Raw genomic sequence first — 21781 nt, forward strand, 5'->3', positions numbered from 1 at the left:
CTTCCATCTACTGCTTCACTCCCCAGATGGCCACAACAGCCAGGGCTGGAACAGGCTGAAGCCAGGAGCTAGAAGCTTCATCCAGGTCTCCCATGTGGGTGCAGAGGTCCAAGCACTTGGGTCATCTTCCACTGCTTTCCCAGGCACATTAGCGGGGAGTTGGATCAGAAGTGGAGCAGCCAAGGACTTGAACCAGTGCCCAAATGGGCTACCAGCCTCACAGATGGTAACTTTATATGCCAATAACACTGGTCCCCTATGAGGCTTTTAAAAAAATATTTATTTGAGAGGTACGGTTACAGAGAGAAAAGTGTTCCATGTACTGTTTCATTCCCCAAATGGCTATGATGCCCAGAGCTGTGCCAATGCAAAGCCAGGAGCCAGGAGATTCTTCCTGGTCTCCCACATGGGTGCAGGGGCCCAAGCATCTTCCACTGTTTTCCCAGTCCACAGCAGAGAACTGGATCGGAAGAGGAGTAGCCGGGACTTGAACCAGCACCCATATAAGATACTGGCACTGCAGGCAGCGGCTTTCCCCGCTATGCCACAGTGCTGCTTCCACCACCCACCCCCCCACACACACACCATGAGACTTTTGACCTACAGGTTTTTCCACTACGTCTGTTTCAAATCCTTTGTGCACACAGATGCCAGCCTTGGATAGTTTAAGGATGGCACACCTGCCCTGCCCTGCCTTATGCTGCCACAGTCAGTGAGCCTTCATAACCAATAAAGTGAATGTGGTGTTCTTTGAAAGAGGCACTTGGAAACGATCTATGCCAGAGATAAACAGCGTGTCACGCCAATTCTTTGTGTGATACTTTTCATCTCTCGTGATTGCCCTGCTGTTTGTGATCGAGGCAGATCTAGGTTTGGGGGGACCTGAAGCATATGCTATCTGATACACTCTCTTTAAGAAAAAGAAGTCAGGGGCTGGCACTGCCACCTGTGGCACAGCAGATAAAATTGCCACCTGCAGCGCTGACATCCCATACAGACACCTGTTCAAGTCCTGGTTGCTCCACTTCTGATCTGGCTCCTCGCTAATGTGCCTGGGAAAGCAGTAGAGGATGGCCAAAGTGCTTAGGCCCCTGCACCCACAGGGGAGACCCAGAGGAAGCTCCTGGCTCCTGGCTCCTGGCTTCAGCCTGACCCAGCTCTGGCCATTGCAGCCATTTTGGGAGTGAACTAGTGGATGGAAGATTGATCAATCAATCAATCAATCAATCTCTCTGAATTTCAAATAAATATTTTTTAAAAACTCGAAATTATAAAATTATGTACAAAAGTGAGTATATATTTAAAATGAGGAAAGAAATTATAACATGTTACAAACGTATAGATTTTCTAAAATTGACAAATTACCCCCAACATTATCTGAAACTATCAGGCTTCATCAAGAAAAGATGAATCAGGAATACAATGATGTAATTTGGCATATCAGGATACACAAAATAGACAACTTCACACACATGAACTCCCTGTTTATTGGAAGAACTAGTGACTAACCATTTTCTGAATTTGGTGAAATCTGTAAATTCAGAGATCCAAAAGGATCCACAAACTTCAAGCAGGATAAACATAAAGAAGCTACTCCTTGGCACACCATCATTCAATGGATGAAAATTGGTGATAACCAGGAATTCCTAAAAATCACCGCGGGCTGGCGCTGTGGTATAGTGGGTAAAGCCACTGCCTGCAGTGCCAACATCCCATATGGGCACTGGTTCAAGTCCCAGCTGCTCCTGTTCTGATCCAGCTCCCTGCTAATGTGCCTGGGAAAGCAGTAGAAGAATGCCCAAGTGCTTGGGCCCCTGAACCCGTGTGGGAGACCCAGAGGAAGCTCCTGGCTCCTGGCTTCAGATCAGCCCAACTCTGGCCATTGTGGCCATTTGGGGACTGAACCAGTGGATAGAAGCTTGCTCTCTCTGCCTCTGCCTCTTCTTCTCTGTAACTCTGACTTTCAAATAAAGAAATAAATCTTTAAAAAGAAAAAGTACTTCCATAAAATTATATTATCTCTTTATTGCTCATATTCTTGGACAAATCACTTTGCTTTCATCTGTTTCCTTTTTTTTTTTTAATTTATTTGACAGGTAGAGTTACAGACAGTGAGAGAGAGACAGAGAGAAAGGTCTTCATTCCGTTGGTTTACTCCCCAAATGGCTGCTGCGGCCAGCGCTGCACCGATCTGAAGCCAGGAGCCAGGTGCTTCTTCCTGGTCTCCCATGCGGGTGCAGGGGCCCAAGCACTTGGGCCATCTTCCACTGCCTTCCTGGGCCACAGCAGAGAGCTGGACTGGAAGAGGAGCAGCGGGGACTAGAACCCGGTGCCCGTATGGGATACTGGCACCACAGGCGGAGGATTAACCAAGTGAACCACGGTGCCGGCCCCTCATCTGTTTCTAATATGGAAGAAATATCTACTTGTAGAACTATTGTGATAAATAAATATGCATAATTAAATTATCTTTATGCATAAATGTATTTTAGTTTTTCCCATCAACAAAAATAATGCTTAAAGTCAAAGTAAAAATGAGATGTTCACAGAATATTTTTCTAACATGCATCACATTTGAAGAGCTAATATTCCTAACATATAGAGATCTTTTAAATTAAAGGCAAAAATGAGGCCGGGGCCATGGCTCAATAGGTTAATCCTCCGTCTGCGGCACCGGCACACTGGGTTCTAGTTCCAGTTGGGGCGCCGGTTTCTGTCCCGGTTGCCCCTCTTCCAGGCCAGCTCTCTGCTGTGGCCAGGGAGTGCAGTGGAGGTTGGCCCAAGTGCTTGGGCCCTGCACCCCATGGGAGACCAGGAGAAGCACCTGGCTCCTGCCTTTGGATCAGCATGGTGCGCCAGCCTCAGCGCGCCGGCCGCGGCAGCCATTGGAGGGTGAACCAATGGCAAAGGAAGACCTTTCTCTCTGTCTCTCTCTCTCACTGTCCATTCTGTCTGTCAAAAAAAAAATTAAAGGCAAAAATGACCAAAATTCTAGTGAAAACTGAGCAATAGACATAAATAAATGATGCAGGAAAACAGATATTTCAAAATGCCCATTAAACATGACAGAAGTTTCAATCTGACTCATTATAATAGAAATGAAAAGTAAACCTCACTGAGATACCATGTCTAACCCATCACATTGAAAACATTCAAAAGCTTGCCCATACAAGCTGCAAACAGCTATAGGACCAAGGCTCTCCCATGCACTGCTATTAGGAATGAAAATGACATAAACCTGAAGCTGGGATAACTTCATATGCATTTACCATTGACCCAGCAAACAGCAACCTCATTTCCAGGAATCCACCCTAAATGTATACCTCCAGCCATATGAAATATGCAAATACAAGCAGCATGTCTTTTGTAACTGTGAAACACAGGAAACTACGTACATCGAGGTCCAAACCTGTGACTGCTTGAACACACTATGATTCATGTACACAATGGAATGTGCATGCCGGGCTATGGAGCTGCAAAACAGAATGAGGAAGGTCTCCCAAGGTGACAGAGCAATTTCCATGGGTGAGATCTAATAGCGAAGAGCAGAGAACATCTGGAACCTGCCACCTTTTGTATGAGAAAGAACTGGATACCTGCATACATGCACACACCTGTTAGCTTTACAAAAAGATACTTGGGAAGGGTCAGCCAGAGCGTTTAGCCACAGGGGAAGGGGGCAGCCAGCTGGAACAAAGAAGGGAAGACACATTTCTGACTTTGCTTTTGTATGGGTTTCACTTTTTTGGATCCCATTAATGTTCTACAAACTCAAGAACCAATGAAGCTAAACCACTGAAGATGGGGAAAGGGGTCCAGATAGAGGGAACTAAACTGAAAGTTAACTCATCTCTTGACCAGAAACAATAGCAGTGCCTACCTCACAAGGCTCCTGTGTTGACAGGAGTTAATACGCATGGGGCACTTAGAGCAGTGCCTAGGACAGGAAAACACTGAGCAAAGGCAAGCAACATAATTCTTGCTCTTATTATGTTGGGTACCTGGGTGCTACCCAAAAAACAGTTAATCCAGCTGTCTGCAGTGTTGCTTCTCAAAGTTTTGTCCTCCAACAGCCCATCATTCTCACCATGGGGCTGGTCAGATACGCATGTGTTGGAGAAGGTGTTTGGCACAACAGCCAAGTCACTGGTTAGGATGCCAGCATTCTACATCACAGTTTCTTGTTTGAGTCCCGGCTCCACTCCTGACTCCAGCTTCCTGCTAAAGTGCACCCCTGGTGGTAGCAGGTGGTAGTTCAAGTACCTGGGTACCTGCCACTCAAGTAGGAGACATAGCATGAGCTCCAGGATCCTGGCTTCAGGCTGGCCCAGCCATGGCTTCTGTGGGCTTTGGAGAGTGAACCAGCAGATAGGAGATCTCTCTCCATGTCTGTCTGTCTCTTTCAAATAAAATGAAAATAATTAAAATAAATAAATGGGTATCTCAGGTGCCACTCAGATCTCCTGAGTCAGAACGTGCATGTGTAACCAGATCCTCAGGTGCTTGGTAGCCACAATCATGGTTTAAAAAGCATTGGGCTGGGGCAGGCACTGTGACATAGCGGGTTAATGCCCTGGCCTGAAGCGCTGGCATCCCATATGGGCACTGGTTTGAGTCCTGGCTGCTCCACTTCTGATCCAGCTCTCTGCTACGACCAGGGAAAGCAGTAGAAGATGGCCCAAGTCCTTGGGCCCCTGCATGAGAGACCCAGAGGAAGCTCCTGGCTCCTGGCTTCAGATCAGCACAGCTCCAGCAGTTGCTGATCCAACTGGGGAGTGAACCAGGGGATGGAAGACCATTCTCTCTCTCTCTCTCTCTCTCTCTCTCTCTCTCTCTGCCTCTCCTTTCTGTGTGTAACTCTTTCAAATAAATAAATAAATCTTTTTAAAAAAAAAAGCGTTGGGCTACAGTAGGACACCTATGACAAAATAATCTCATATAATGACAAAGGCGAAGTTGGAAAAGGACGCCAGAAATGTTTGTCCCGGGGGCCCAACTCCTCTGTAGTAACGCATCTGTTAGGATTTCTTCAGAGACTTGAGATCCTAAAGAACAGGAAATTTGGCTTTAGCTACCTGCTCAAGTATCAGGAGTACTGAGCACGCGCCGCGCAGCCGTCAGATGCCCTGGAAGAGAGCGCCCTCCTGCGCGGTACCTGTGCTCTCGGGCTGCTCTGGGCCTCCGCTCTCTGCAGGTGCAGTCTCCAGGTGCGCTTCTCACCTTCAAAGCCCTGGCCAGTCAGCGGGCTCATCTCCTGGGTCGCCGCAGTGTGCACGCGCAGAGATGCACAGTGCAGAGCAAACGGGTTTCCAGCAAGCGAGTTTCCTGGTGAGCCTACGATAAGGCTTGCTCAGTCGTGAAGCCAGAGAAAGGTGCGGAAGGTGAGATCGCGTTCTCGCTCACCTTCCTGAGGCCGGCTCATCCTGGGTGTCAGGAGCCAGACAAGCGGTCTTCTCTCTGCCTCTTAGGTAATGGGGCATGACGCTTTGCTTCATCGAATACAAAAGCTGTTTTGTAAATGCTAGCTCGCTCGCATTCCTGGAAAGCCATCTGTCCCAGCCCTGCTGTGTTGCCCAATTCATAATATTTGCAAGGCAACACAGAGTTGTTATTAAACAAAAAACTCACTCGTGGTCATTGGATATTTCCTGGATGGTCCTGCGTTCTTTTAGCCATCTGAGCCTCTACAATGACTGCGTCCTTATTGAATACTAACAAGCGGCGTGTGCCACTTGAATCCGGCTAGTCGGTGGTGGTTTAGGGGGGCCTGGTCTCCACCTCCGACTCGGGAGCCACACGAGGAATTCCTGGGTGACGGGGACGCAGAAGATCCTCACTCATGTCCAAGCACACCTTAGAAAGTTCTAGGCGTCGGAGACGCGACCTCTGTGGAGAAAAGGAGCCCCGGTCCCGGTCCCCCAGGGGCCCCTGGAGGCGGGGCGGGGCGGGGCGAGCCGAGGAGGGGAGGGGCGATGCGGGGTGGGAAGAGGCGGGGCGAGGTGGGAAGGTACAGGGCCCGGCGAGACCCGGCGGGGCGGGGGCGAGACGGGGCGGGAAGAGGGTAGACGGGGAAGGCGCAGCCGGCGCTGGCGCGGTCCTTCCAAGCCGCGGCGCCGGCGCCTCCAGCGAGAGCCGCACGCGGAGGCAGCGGCACGACGTCCAGGCGCAGCGGCTCCGTCTGAGCAGCGCGGGCCGGTGAGTGCGCGCGGGCGGCCGCGGGGTCGCGGCGCTTAGAAAGGGCCAGCCGGCCGGGATTCCACGTCTCGCGCTGGGGTTCCGTCTCTGTCCTAAAAGCCCGTGGTCCACCTGTCTCCAAAGCTGGGGGGTAGGAGGGACCAGCCAGGGAGGCGCCTTCTCTGCACCCTGCGCGACCACGCGCAAGTTGAGTGCGGGACGTTTGCCACCTGCCCCCCTCCCCTGCCCGGGCCAGACCGGCCTCCCGGTTCCTTCCTGGAGCGCCCGCTACTCCTCAAGCCCTGCCCAGGATCCCAGGTGAGCCAGCAGCCCAGACCTCGTGAGGGGAGGGCACAAGATCCCTCCCACCCTGCGGTCTCCTGTTGGTTGCCGCTTCCCGGCTGCTGCCTGGAGGTGGTCGAGGTGGCTAGGGGCCCCGTGACCGCGCGTGTGATCCGCGGGTCGGGCCGAACCGGGCAGGCTACCCTGCCCCCGCACGGAGAGCCCTTCAGGTAGGAAAGCTTGCACAGGTATGCCTGCAGATAGGGCACAGTAGGGCGCGCCGCGATGCGCTCTTGGGGTCCAGGACTGACCAAGTGGATAGAGAATCTGATAACAGGAATGGCCGCTTGGCGGGACTGGGCTTGGGAGTCCAGCTTCTCTGATCTGAAGGCTTGGGGGTGGGGGGGGGGGGCGGGTCGTGGGTGCGAGCTGTAAAGGCGTTACCTCCTGTAAGGGAGGGACTGGCCCTAGAGGAAGCGCCAGGGAATTGCTTTGAGGGGTGGGCAGTATGAGCGGTTAGAAGAATGAGTTTGTGCCGGGCGCAGGGCAGTGGGTTCTGGCCGGTGCCGGGCAGTGTTGTCTGTTATCAGCTTCTCAGGCACGTACAGAAGCAGAGAGAGGGAAGTTGCAGCTCATTTGCGTTAGCAGGAGGCTTGGGGAGAATTCCTAAGTGCCAGTCGCTGGGACGGAAACCTTCAGTGAGCTGCTGGAAGGCTTTGTAGCCTATTAGGTAACACCTGGAGCCCCAGTTCTGTTTCAGCGCGTTTCTCTCTCTGTCTCTCGCTAACTACTTTGAAACTATACAGAGTTACACGTTCCTCAATAATTGATGAGCGATACCCAAAGAATTGACTCAATCCAGCAAGCATTTTGGGCGCCTTCTTCGTGTGGGCACTTTAAAACTGACAACCGCAGAGGGTGGAAGGTGGAGGAATTTTCCCCCCACCGCAGCGGTAGTCTGACTTGTAAAGTTCAGACGCAGGCGTGTGCTGCCTTTTTCATTGAAAACCAAAATCAGTTGCATCTTCCTCTCATTCCAAATGCGGGGTGTGTCTTCTGGTATCCCCGATGTTTTTGTGGTTTTTCTGCCGTCGCAGGTAGCCTGGTTTTCTGAATAAGAAGATATGTCTATATTCCTGTTTTTTTACTTTACCATGAAATCAATAAAATTAAACTCAACAAGAGAAACAAGATGTTGATTTTTCCTTTGGTTTTAAATGAGTGAAAGTTTGCCCAGAAAGATGACGTCAGCATGGACACGTGCTTCCCAAACTATGACCCAAGTCCATCTTCTTGGAGAATAGATTTGGCTTCATGAACTTTTTTTAAAGATTTTATTTATTTGAGAGGTGAAGTTAAAAGAGAGAGGTCTTCCGTCCACTGGTTCACTCCCTAAATGGCTACAACAGCCGGAGCTATTCTAACCTGACGCCAGGAGCCAGGTGCTTCTTCCGAGTGCCCCACATAGGTACAGGGGCCCAAGCACTTGGACCGTCTTCTGCTGCTTTCCCAGGCACAATTTCGGGGAGCTAGATGGAAAGTGGAGCAGCCAGAACTTGAAACTGCTCCCATATGGGATGCTGGTGCCGCAGGTGGAGGCTTAGCCTACTATGCCCCATGAACTCTTGCTTCTTTACTTTGGAAGTTAGTTCCAGGGACCAGTTTCAAAAAATCTGTCATGGGAGGTACCAACTATCACCAGTGTTTTTAGCTTCTCCCCAGCTTCATTCTTGAAACAGTTGTGCTCTAGGGGACTTTAAGTAAGGGGATAGATCTTTTTCAAAATCCAGTGAACTCTAGAGACTTGAATGCAACCCATTCACAATGCTGTGTACCTTCTAGAGGATTCTTGGTGTAGAGCATGAAACCTTGCTTTAAAACAGGAAGTAGGTAGATGGAGCAAAATGAAAAAATGAAGCAAGGGTGCAGGTAAAGCCACAAACTGAGTGGGCACTGGTTAGTTTATTTCCAACCTAGCCTCTTGAGTATGTGTTTTGTGAATGGGCAATGATAATTGTATCATTCAAGAAAGACTAAAGACAGATTAGTTCTGTTCCTTTTTTTAAAGATTTTTATTTATTTGAAAGGCAGATCTAGAGAGAGAGAGAGAGAGAGAGAGAGAGCGAGCTCTTCCATTCCATTCACTGGTTCACTCCCTAAGTGGCTGCAATAGCCAGGGCTGGGCTAAACTGAAGCCAGGAGCTTCTTCCGGGTCTCACATGTGGGTGTAGGGGCCCAAGCGCTTGGGCCGTCTTCCACTGCTTTCCCAGGTGCATTGGCAGAGAACATCCAGGACTCTATCTGGCACCCATATGGGATGCTGGTGTTACAGGCAGAGGCTTTGGCTACTATGCCACAACGCCGGCCCCTCCTGTTAAATTTGGAATTGAACAAGTTCAACTTCTGTTTGGAACATCGTGATTCTCTCTTGTTTTTGTATTTTTCTTGCTCTTCTCAAGGAAAGTACTTTGTGGGGGATTTGTGCCCAGGAGGAATGTCTGGGCACAGTCTATCACGCACACCCTTCATGCCCATGAATTGCAGAGTATGGGAATGGTCAGTTCAGCAGCTGGACTTTGTCTCTCCCTTGCTCACACACACCCCTGCCATTCTCCCATGAGGAAGGAGATGTGTAGACATTCACATGTGGTGATACACGTATGCATGTATGTATTCTAAAGCCATGCTGCACGTAAACCGCTGTGCTAATGACTGTGTCTCAGGAGGGGGCGGGTGAGAGTTAGGAGGAAGGAATGGACAGCATTAAATATTTTGGATGTGACTCCTTTGAAATAGCAAGATAGCAGCTGCCCGATGAACTTGTCTGTGTTCTTCCAGCGCCGCCTTCTCCCGCTCGCAGCCCCGTTGGGCGAGCTGTCCCTGACCTCCTCTGCAGCTCCCGCTGGGCATCCTGTCACCTGCCCTGTGCTGCTCGTTGGATCTGGGTGAGTAGAGGTTCCCCTTGGAACTAGGAAAGGAGAGGGCTGCCCGACAATATTCATGGCTTTTTGCCTGCACCAGCGGCTTCCTGAACTTTTCCAGAGGCCTGAGTCCCACACCACGGTTTGGAAGGAAACCATGAGAGAGAAGGCTGGAACCATCATCCCTTACTCTCACCTTCTAATGTGGCTTAAGATCAGCCTGACTGCCCCTCGGCCTATCAGCCAGCTTTGACTCACCTTGCTCTTGAGTGGCAACCAGCTAGCCGGTCCACACCCCTGCAGTGGTGCTGGTAGATGCTTGCTCAGAGAGTGAGCTGATGGGGATCAGGCTCTGCCACTAACTAGGCATGCAATCTTTGACAAGTCCCAGGTCAGTGAAATTCTTTGGACGTTAGTTTTTCTATATTAAAAAGAGAGTGCCGTGTGCGATCGGAAGTTCTTAACTAATAATCTGTAGTCCATTGTGTTTTGTGTTGCCTGTGAGGTGGGCTGTGTTTGTTTATCCAACAGAGATTCTGATTTAAGTGGACTGGAGTAAGCCCAGGTGTCTCTAATTTTTTTAAAGTTTCCCAGGAAATACTAATGTCCAGCCAAGATTAAGGGTTACTGTGTAACCCAATATGGTTGCACAGTGGGATCCACTGTCCTTAGCAATACCAGTATTCCATATTAGAGTGCTGGTGCCAGCCCTGGATGCTAATGTGTCTAGGAAAGCAAAAACGATGATCCAAGTCCTTGGACCCCTGCCATTCATGTGGGAGACCTGGGTTGAGTTCCAGGCTCCTGGCTTTTCGGTATGGCCCAGTCTTGGCCATTGCAGCCTTTTTGGGGAAGTGAACCAGCAGATTGAAGCCATCTCACCCTCCCTCCCCATCTCCCTTTATCTCCCTCTTCCTCTCTCTCCCACCTCTTCCCCTCCCCCCTCCCCCGCCTTTTAAATAAATAAATGAATATACCTTTAAAAAATTGTTTCAAAGGATCACTGGGTTAAATAATTGCTAAGAAGTGATTCAGTGATTGTCTCTTAGGATGGAAAGCAGGCCCAAAAAATTCCCAATACACAGAGCCAACCCAGCAGCGTACATAGTCCATGATAGCCAAGCATAATACATGTGTGTGTGAAGCAGTCCAGAGGAAGCCATTCCCCTTTACCCAAGGAGGGGGCGGTGCCCTCTCTCCTTCTCAGTGCTTTGCTGAGTCCCTAGTCCAGGTACATTTTGCTGGACTGAATTCGATGTAACTCTGCCTGCCACAGCTGATCAGCTGCCCCGAAGGTCCCCAGAGAGGATTCTGCCTCTTCTCCAGTTCCCCAGGCCACTGCTTAATAGCCTCATGCGATGTTCTCCTAGCCGTGATCTGTGGCTTGTGGAGGTGGGGAAGAAAGGTGTCAGCAAGGGACAAGGACGCTGGGGGCTGAAATGTGAGCCTGTGGGTCCACGGTGAGATGGACAGCGATCCTCACGCCTTCTCAGGTAGTGGAGGACTATTGAGTTACCACACCTTCGAGAGGGCTTCCTGGGACCTCATCTTGTTGCTGTTACATTGTAAATTCTGTGGCTGTTCCCGCCTGGAAAATGATCCTTGGCTTTAAAACTATAACTTATTAAGTTAGCATTCATGGGATCTATTTGTTGCTCCTATTCCTCTTTTCTCTACTACCCTTTCTATTTCCTGTCCCCAGATACCTAGAAGACAAAAGACAGTATGTTTATGTGACTATCAGATCAGTACAGGAGAGACAGATGTGAGTTGATAAATAGCAAAAAGGATGTGAAGGGAGAAAAGTTAAAAGAAGGGTACGAGGCACGTGGGTTCCAGGGAGCTATACTCAATTTCTTTTTTTCTTTTCCTTTGTCTCTACCAGTCTCACCCACCACAAGTTTATTCTCAAGCTTTTTATCATTGTACAAATTATTGCATTCCAGTTGCTGTGTGTTGGTCAGTGTGAGTTTGTGGCCCACAAGTCTTTTTGTTTTTTTAAGATTGATTTATTTGGAAGGCAGAGTTACAAAAAGGCAGAGGCAGAGAGACAGATCTTCCAGTCATTGGTTCACTCCCTGAATGGCCGTACCTGTTGGAGCTGTGCTGATCCTAGGCCAGGAGCCAAGAGCTTCTTCAAGATCTCCCACGTGGGCGCAGGGGCCCAAGGACTTGGGCCATCTTCTACTGCTTTCCCAGGTGCATTAACAGGGATCTGGATCAGAAGTGGAGCAGCCAGGACTCGAACCAGTGCCCATATGGGATGCCGGCACTGCAGGTTGGGGCTTTAACCCACTATCGGCCCCCCCTTACTCACTTCTTAAAGTTAGCTAAGAAAGAAATGACTGTGCTGAGTAAAGAGGGGTTTGTTATCATAACTAACCCTGATGAAAAAGTTAATTATTGCTAACCTCAGACACCCACTTGTATGTTTCTATATAAACATTTGTCCTCCCATGTGCCTAATTTTTGAAGATGGTAAGAAAAGTCAGGGTTGAGGATATGCTGTCCTTAAGATTACCATAAGTTTGCTTTTTAAATCTTTACTTCCTTGGGGCCGGCGCTGTGGCATAGTGGGTTAAGCCACCCCTGTGGCGCAGGCATCCCATGTGGGTCCCAATTCAAGTCCCAGCTGCTCCACTTCTGGAAAGCAGTGGAGGATGGCCCAAGTGCTTGGGCCTCTTCACCCACATGGGAGACCCGGAGGAAGCGCCTGGCTCCTGACTTCAGATCGGCACAGCTCTGGCCGTTGCTGCCATCTGGGGAGTGGAGCAGCGGATGGAAGACCTGTCTCCATCTCTGCCTCTGTCTCTGTAACTGTGCCTTTCAAATAAATAAATAAATCTTTTAACAAAAATCTTAACTTTCCCAAAACAAACTGTTACAAAAGAATTAGCAATGACTGAATTTCTTTTTTTAAGATTTATTTATTTATGAGAGGCAGAGTTAAAAGGCAAGGGGGTGGGAGAGGTCTTCCATCTGCAAGTTCACTCCCCAGATGGCCGCAATGGCCAGAGCTGGGCAAGTCCAAAGCCAGGAGCTGGGAGCTTCTTCCAGGTCTCCCACATGGGTGCAGGGGCCCCAGAATTTGAGCCATCTTCTGCTTCCCCAGGCCATTGCAGAGAGGTCTTCTTCCAAGAAGTCTCATGCCTTTGGCCTTCACCTTCACCAGGTCTCTGTTCAATATCACATTCTCAGGAGCAGCTTTTTCTGAGCACCTTATTTTAAGAATTGTACAACCAACTCCAGCACCTTGCTTCCAGCGTCACTGTGTTCCCACACCAGTGATCGACATCTGAGTTACGTTAGAAAGCTCTTCTTTTTTTTTTTTTAACTTTTATGTAATGAATATAAATTTCCAAAGTACAGCTTATGAGTTACAATGGCTTTTTCCCCCCCATAACTTCCCTCCCACCCGTAACCCTCCCGTCTCCCGCTCCCTCTCCCTCTCCCATCCCTTTCACATCATTTTTTTTTTGGGGGGGGGGGGCAGGCAGAGTGGGCAGTGAGAGAGAGAGAGACAGAGAGAAAGGTCTTCCTTTGCTGTTGGTTCACCCTCCAATGGCCACCGTGGCCGGCGCACTGCGGCCGGCGCATCGCGCTGATCCAAAGGCAGGAGCCAGGTGCTTCTCCTGGTCTCCCATGGGGTGCAGGGCCCAAGCACTTGGGCCATCCTCCACTGCACTCCCTGGCCACAGCAGAGAGCTGGCCTGGAAGAGGGGCAACCTGGACAGAATCCGGCGCCTTGACCAGGACTAGAACCCGGTGTGCCGGCGCCACAGGCGGAGGATTAGCCTATTGAGCTGTGGCACCAGCCCTCACATCATTTTCAATTATCTTTATATACAGAAGATCAATTTAGTATATGTTAAGTAAAGATTTCAACAGTTTGCACCCACACAGAAACATAAAGTGTAAAATGCTATTTGAGTACTAGTTATAGCATTAATTCACATTGGACAGCACATTAAGGACAGAGATCCCACATGAGGAGTAAGTGCACAGTGACTCCTGTTGTTGACTTAACAAATTGACACTCTTGTTTATGGCATCAGTAATCACCCTAGGCTTTTGTCATGAGCTGCCAAGGCTATGGAAGCCTTTTGAGTTTGCCGACTCTGATCATATTTAGACAAGGTCGTAGTCAAAGTGGAAGTTCTCGCCTCCCTTCAGAGAAAGGCACCTCCTTCTTTGATGGCCCGTTCTTTCCACTGGGATCTCACTTGCAGAGATCTTTCATTTAGGTTTTTGTTTTGTTTTGTGTTTTTGCCACAGTGTCTTGACTTTCCAGTGCAAAGGCCCTGAGGCAGCTGAGTGCCAGCTTGTTCACCCAGTGTTAAGATGTGTGTGTGGGGCTGGTGCAGACTGACAAGGTGGGAAGTAGAAGGTCATGAATTTAGGAAAGGGCAGTTGTGGTCTTCCACTCAGGTGGCAGGAACCCTATGACTTGAGCCATCTGCGGCCTCCCAGGATCTGTAGCAGCAGCAGGCCAGGTCCAGATATCAGACCCCAATGCTCTGATGTGGCACGCAGTCCTTTGAACTGCTAGGCTAAATGCCTCCTCCCATAAATTTAAAAAAAAATTTTTAAATTAATATTATTCTAATGGGCAAATCATAATTATATTTAGGGGGTACCATGTGATATTTTGATGTATGTATACAATGTGGCGTGATTAATGTAATTATTCTTTATAATGAGATGTTTGAAATTCATGTAGATATTTTGAGATGTAGGATACATTATCCTGGGCTGCACATACCCTGCTGTTCAGTAGCTCTCATTACACACTCCTCCCGTCCAGCTGAGACATTGTACTATTTGATTGGCAGCCCGTCATTTCATTCCCTCCCTCACTGCTCTCAATCCCTTTTGTTATATACCCAGAAATTGGATTACTGAATCATATGGTAGTTCTATTTGTAGATTTCTGAGGAGCCCTCAAACTCTTTTTCTTAGTGGTTTTGTCAATTTGTATTCCCAAGAGTATACAAAGATTCTCTTTTCTCCACACATCACCAACTTTTGTTCTTTCACCCTTTTTTTGAACTTGCGAGATGGAGAGATGGATAAATAGGGCTGCCATCTGCTGTTTCACTCCCCAAATGCCTGCTACAGCCAGAGTTGGGCCCGACTATTCAGATCTTCGATGTGGGTGACAGGAACCCAATCACATAAGTCATCACTGCTGCCTCTGAGTCTGAATTGGCAGGAAGCAGGAGCCAGAGCCTGAGCCTTGAATCCAACCCAGGTACTCCAGGGTGGGATGTGGTTGTCTTAACTGCAGAGCTGAACACCTGCTCTTAATCTCTCATCTTTTTGTTAACAGCCATTCTAATAAGCAAAGTGATCTCTCTCTGTGGCTTTAATTTTCATTTCCCTGATGATTGTTGATTCTGAACATTTTTGTACTTCATGGCTGTTTTTTGTGTGTCCTCTTTTGAAGAATGCCTATTCTGACCTTTTGCCCATTTTTAAGTTAGGCTGTTTGTTGTTGTTGTTGTTTTATTTTTTGGACAGGCAGAGTTAGAGAGAGAGACAGAGACAGAGAGAAACGTCTTCCTTTTTCCATTGGTTCACCCCCCAAATGGCCGCTATGGCCGGCATGTTGCACCGATCTGAAGCCAGGAGCCAGGTGCTTCTCCTGGTCTCCCATGCGGGTGCAGGACCCAAGGACTTGGGCCATCCTCCACTGCACTCCCAGGCCACAGCAGAGAGCTGGACTGGAAGTTTGAGTTCCCTAGACATTTTGGTTGTTAAACCCTTATCAGATGTGTGGTGTACAATTTTTTTCCAGTTTTGATAGTTGACTGCTCATTGGATTCCTTTGCTGTGCAGAAGCTTTTGAGTTTGTAGTAATTCCATTTGTCAACGTTTGCTTTTGTTAACTTTGCCTTTGGGATCACATCCAAAAAAAATGACTTCCCAGAGCAATGTCATGGAGCTTCTTTCTCTGGAAGTTTTGTAGTTTCAGGTCTTAAATATAAGCCTTTAATGCATTTGGAATTGGTTTTTATATATAGTGTGAGATAAGGATACAATTTCATGCTTCCTCATGGACAGAAAAACGATCCCCAACACTATTTATTGAGATAGTCTACAGAAGAAAGTTTCAGTGGGATCCTTCCCCAGCATTGTCAAGAGCTGTGCAGGATCAGACTGCTGTAGGCTTGGCACCTGCTTTCTCGATCAGCACGGGCATACCTGACTCACTTCTGTCACTTTCCTGAACCACCTTGCCTTTCCTGAGTAGCACTGCTTTGTGATTCCTTCAGTCCATGCTTGGGAAGTTTTGGTTTCAGTTATCAATGAGGAGAAAAATCTGAATACTGTTAGAGTGACTTAAAAAAATAGTATTTCTGTACAATGAAAACAGAATGCTCTTAAGGAACAATCAGGAAACACACAAAAGTAATCTTGAAAATTGAAAAAAGTAGGACTAAAGTTAAAATTGTTTTTAAAGGCCTAAAAGATAAAATTGTTAAAACCTCCCAGAATGACTAATTGAAAGTCAAAAGGGGGCAGAATCTGCTGGAAACAATGAGAAGTAGGAAGATGATCCAGTAATCCTATTGGAGCTCTACAAAAAAAAAAAAAAAAAAAGTTGACATTGAAATGCAAGAAAAGAATTTGCTGTAAAAAGGCTCACCAAATAAATTAACACCCAGAGATAGAATCATTGCAGAATTTCCAAGTCAAAGATGCAGAGAGATTCTAAAACTTTCTGAAAGGAAAAATAAAGTCGCTTCTTTAAGATTGACCCAAGGCTGGCGCCGCGGCTCAATAGGCTAATCCTCCACCTAGCGGCGCCGGCACACTGGGTTCTAGTCCCGGTTGGGGCGCCGGATTCTGTCCCGGTTGCCCCTCTTCCAGGCCAGCTCTCTGCTGTGGCCAGGGAGTGCAGTGGAGGATGGCCCAAGTACCTGGGCCCTGCACTCCATGGGAGACCAGGAGAAGTACCTGGCTCCTGCCTTCGGATCAGCGCAGTGCGCCGGCTGCAGAGTGCCAGCGGTGGCAGCCATTGGAGGGTGAACCAACGGCAAAAGGAAGACCTTTCTCTCTGTCTCTCTCTCTCACTATCCACTCTGTCTGTCAAAAAAAAAAAAAAAAAAGATTGACCCAAGACTTTCCATGAGTAAACTGGATGCCAATGGAATAATGCCTTCAAATTTATAAGGGAAAATTATTCTGAACTTGAAATTCTGTTGCCAGTAAAATTATCAATTATACATAAGGGTTAAATAAAGATGTTTTGAGACACTCAAAGACCGAGTCCATTTACCTTCAAGTACGCTTTCTGAAGTAGGTGCCTAAGGATGTGCTCCAGCCAACTGAGGGTAGAAAGCAAGAAGGAAGATGTGGAATTGGAAAGAGTGGAACTAATTCCCAAGTACAACAGGGGGGGAAAATACTACATTGGCAGCTACTTCTGGGCTTAGAAAACATATTCACAAAATAGGGCAGCTAGTCAGAGAACTCCAAGAATTATTTTAAGAAGAATTAAATATGATTCAGTGTTTAATTAAGCCATTAGGATGCTCATGTTCCACACTGGAGTATCTGGCTTTGGCTCAGCTCTTTTTTTTTTGAAAGGCAGAGTTACATATAGAGAGAGATCTTCCAGCCACTGGCTCTCTTCCCAGATGACCACAACAGCTGAGATTGGGCCAGACCAGAGCCAGGAGCTTCCTTGGGATCTCCCACATGGGTGCCAGGGCCCAAGTACTTGGAATAAGATGGCTCAAGTGCTTGCCCCCAACCCCCGCCTCCCACACGGGAGACCCAGATGAAGCTCCTGGCTTCGGCCCGGCCCAGCCCTGCCTGTTTGGGCCTTTTGGGGAGTGAATCAGGGGATGGAAGATCTGTCTCTCGCTGTCTCTCTGTAACTCTCTCAAATCTTTTTTTTTAAAAAAGAAGTGAATTCCATTCAGTAATTTTATAGTAATAGAAGTTTTGGCAATATAGAGAACTAAGCTGACTTTTCCTGATCTCCCACCGGTACCAGGTACTAAAGTGGAGGACAGAACACAACAGAATGTTTAAATAGTCAGTCTCAAAACAAATTGCCGGAAGAACAAGGAAAAGGAAGTTTAGTTTCACACTCAGCACCACCCGTAGAAGTTTCTCGGCTGTGCAGGTGGGATTGTACCACTCAGTCCAGGGAAAAAAAACATGCTCTCAGACCTGCACAGTTGGAAGCTGGGACTGAGACACTGGCAAAGCCTGGAGCCCCTGTCTAGGTGGCTGATGGAGCATTAGGAAGACTAACGACGGCTTAAGAAAATAAAGAATCCTTACAGCCTTGAGTGAAAATTTAAAAAAGAAAAAAAAAAATCAGCCTCTGACAGTTAAAGCCCCAGACCTCTGTTTGAGCTATGTTGAGTTCAGAATCATAGTCCCTCAAACCCTAACATGAAAGAGACACCGGACATAGTGGAAAAAATGCCCAGAGCCAGTAGAGCCATGGCAGTGCCTAGGGACGCTTCATATCTTAGGTGCACATGGAACACCAGTGAAATGCTCCCTGACTTTCCCCACTTAATATGAGCTTGCAATTTTAAAAATCTACAGGGACTGGCACTGTGGCACAGTGGGTTAAAGCCCTGGCCTGCATCGCCAGCATCCCATATGGATACATGTTCAAGTCCTAGCTACTCCACTTCCAATTCAGTTCCCTGCTGATGTACCTGGTAAAGCAGTGGAGAGTGGACCAAGTCCTTGGGCCCCTGCACCCACGTGGGAGACCCAGAAGAAGCTCCTGGCTTCAGATCAGCTCAGCTCGGTTCAGCTCAGCTGTGGCCATTGCGGCCATTTACAGAGTGAACCAGTGGATGGAAAACCTCTTTGTCTCTCCCTGTCTCTACCTCTCTCTGTAATTCCGTCTTCCAAATAAATAAATCTTTAAAAAAAAATCTACAACCACCATAGGAGAGTATCAGCAAACAAAACAATCACAAAAATCAGATCCCCCAGGAACTTAAAACAGTGGAAGGAATGAACACGGTCCCAAGTAGGTTAAATATTCACAAAGGAAAGAAAAGAGGAAAAATGAATACATACTATGAAAATGGAAGAGGCATATTTTTAAAAAGCCATTTATGAATCAAGATGCAGGTTTAGCGATGCAGCAAAGAAATGATAATACTCTGGGGGCTGATGCCGTGGCCCAGCAGGTTGACACCCTGGCCTGAAGTGCCAGCATCCCATATGGGCACTGGTTTGAGACCTGGTTGCTCCACTTCCCATCCAGCTCTCTGCTATGGCCTGGGAAAGCAGTGGAAGATGACCTAAGTGCTTGAACCCCTGTACCCACATGGGAGACCCGGCAGAAACTCCTGGCTCCTGGCTTCAGATCGGTGCAGCTCCGGCCATTGTGGCCAATTGGGGAGAGAACCATCGGATGGAAGACCTCTCTCCCTCTCTGCCTCTCCTCTGCGTAACTGAGCCATTCAAATAAATAAATAAATCTTTAAAAAAAAAAAAAAAAAAAAAAAAAAAAAAAAAAAAAAAAAAAAACAAGAAATGATAATACTGAAAACTAAAAATCAGAAATGAAAAGACATAGATGTGTAGTATTGGTGATTGACTAAAACTGGAAAGTAGGGAACGAGAAAAAAGGATTCCCTGATAGTCCCAGAAAGCAGGCCCTCAGGGTGGCATTTTGGAATTGTTGGTATCACTTGCTGCATAAACAAGGGCCATATTGCTGGAAACGAGAGAGGTGGGAAGAAGCACAGATGACTCGCAGCCTTGCCTCTCAAAGTGTGGTCCGGGAGCCAGAGGCTTTGGTTTTACTCGTAGCATTACTGGTCTTAGAGTTTCAGTGCTAACAGGTTTATCTGTGCAAGATTCTGCTCCGGGTGTGGACTGGAAACAAGGAACAGAAACAGAGGTAGGCTCTCTGGCCGGGACTCACGATGGCTCCTCACCTGGGGGACTGCGAGTTTAGGTTCTGCTGGTTTGGGGATCCTTGTTTGTGGGAATGATCCCATTTCACTGAAACCAACATTGCTAAGGCTCATTTTTGGATTTTGTAAAAGTCAAAAGCAGGTAAAGAATTATTCTCCAGTTGATTAAACTGGCCTTTATTATCATCATGGATCTAGTGTTTTGCCACACAGTGTGAACAGTAAGGAGCATTCCTTAAATAGAGTGGATTCTGTGAGTGAGTGAATGTGTAATTTTAGGAATGACAGCCTATTTTAATTAAAAATATTTTAATTAGGGTCTTATCACAAGGAATAAAATTTCAAGTGGATACTCATTACAGACTTGGGACTACTTTTTCTGTTAAAAAAAGACATTGAATTTTTCTTTAAAAAATTAATGTACTGAGGATCTGGCACTGTGGCATGGTGGGTAAAGCCACCATCTGCGGTGCCAGCATCCCACATGGGCTCTGGTTCGAGTCCCGGCTGCTCTACTTACACTTCAGCTCTCTGCTATGGCCTAGGAAAGCAGTGGAGGATGGCCCAAGGGCTTGGGCACCTGCACCCTCATGGGAGACCTGGAAGAAGCTCCTGGCTCCTGACCTCAGATCAGCAGCCATCTGGGAAGTGAACTAGCAGATGGCTAGTTCATTTTCTCTCTGCCTCTCTCCCTCTCTCCACTCTGCCTCTCTCCCTCTCTCCACTCTGCCTCTCTGTAACTGTCTTTCAAACAAATAAATAAATCTTTGAAAAAAATTAATGCACTGAGGCCGGCGCCGCGGCTCACTAGGCTAATCCTCCGCCTAGCGGCGCCGGCACACCGGGTTCTAGTCCCGGTCGGGGCGCCGGATTCTGTCCCGGTTGCCCCTCTTCCAGGCCAGCCCTCTGCTGTGGCCAGGGAGTGCAGTGGAGGATGGCCCAGGTGCTTGGGTCCTGCACCCCATGGGAGACCAGGAAAAGCACCTGGCTCCTGGCTCCTGCCATCGGATCAGCGCGGTGCGCCGGCCGCAGCGGCCATTGGAGGGTGAACCAACGGCAAAGGAAGACCTTTCTCTCTCTCTCTCTCTCTCTCACTGTCCACTCTGCCTGTCAAAAAAAAAAAAAAAAAATTAATGCACTGATTAAACAGCCTGTCAGAGCTAAAGGTAGGGTAGTGAACTGGGAGCTGAATCTAAAAAGCTGTCAGGAAACAACCCAATCAGATGGAAAAAAAAAAAAAAACTGGAAAGGTTGAAAGACACAATGATGAGCAAGGCTATTAAATATATCACAGTAACTTAGTAAATGGAGGAGTAAGCAAGGAGACTCACGCATTCAGTTTTCATGCTGAGCATTTGTATAAAACGTTTACACTTGATAAATAAAAAAAAATAGCCCTGCAATTCTATGACTTTGAGCAGTAGTTCTCAGTTCTAGAGAGAATTTGGAACTGCATCACATTGTAAGGTCAAATTCATAGGTACAACTTTAGGAATATAGTGGTTCTTCCCCCATACCTGCCCTCCCACCCCCACCCCTGTTCCACCTCCTCCTCCCTCTCCCATCCCATTCTTCATTATGGTTCATTTTTAATTTAACTTTATATACAGAGGACCAACTCTATGCTAAATAAAGATTTCAACAGTTTGCACGTGCACACACACACACACACAATATATAAAGTACAGTTTGAGAATAAGTTTTGCAGTTATTCTCATAGTACAACTCATTAAAGACAGAGGTCCTACATGGGGAGTAAGCGCACCACGCTGATCCGAAGGCAGGAGCCAGGTGCTTCTCCTGGTCTCCCATGGGGTGCAGGGCCCAAGGACTTGGGCCATCCTCCACTGCACTCCCTGGCCACAGCAGAGAGCTGGCCTGGAAGAAGGGCAACTGGGACAGAATCTGGCGCCCCGACCGGGACTAGAACCCGGTGTGCCGGTGCCTCTAGGCGGAGGATTAGCCTAGTGAGCCATGGCGCCAGCCCTGTATGATCTTTTACACTTAATCCTACCTATATGTCACTTTAACACTTAACATCATCACTTTAGCAATTAAGATAGCATTTTTACCACCAATTTTAATGGGATTGGAGTCCCATGACAAGTTTTTAAACTGTATCCTTAGAAGTAAGTCTGTAGGACTATGTGCAGAACTATACAGCTTTACAGTTATAAACTTCCTCATCCCTCTCTTATTCTCCCTCTTATTTTTTACTGGGATCTATGTTCAATTGCCTTTATATACATATGATTAACTCTATGTTAAGTAAAGAGTTCAACATATAGTATGAAGAAGAAAAAAGGAAAAAAAAAGAAAAGACAAAATATAAATAAACTGTCCCTCGACAGTCAGAACAAGGGCTATTCAAGTCATTGTTTCTCAAAGTGTCAATTTTACTTTTATGGCTTGCATTTTAGGAGTGCTATTAACTCTCACAGATCAGGGAGAATATATGGTATTTGTACCTTTGGGACAGGCTTATTTCACTAAGCA

General features: G+C 47.6%; 1 protein-coding gene across 1 annotated transcript in view; it reads left to right on the forward strand.

Moving 5' to 3' along the window:
- The first annotated feature begins 9290 nt into the window (after nt 1-9290).
- The window catches only part of SLC26A5 (solute carrier family 26 member 5), a 62645-nt gene continuing 50154 nt past the window's right edge, over nt 9291-21781 (forward strand). Inside the window, exon 1 of the mRNA XM_051848011.2 lies at nt 9291-9401. The gene's annotated coding sequence lies outside the window, so the exon portion shown is untranslated. The remainder of the gene's footprint in view (nt 9402-21781) is intronic.

The sequence above is a fragment of the Oryctolagus cuniculus genome, chromosome 3, assembly GCF_964237555.1.
Source record: "Oryctolagus cuniculus chromosome 3, mOryCun1.1, whole genome shotgun sequence".
In the NCBI taxonomy this organism is placed as follows: Eukaryota; Metazoa; Chordata; class Mammalia; order Lagomorpha; family Leporidae; genus Oryctolagus; species Oryctolagus cuniculus.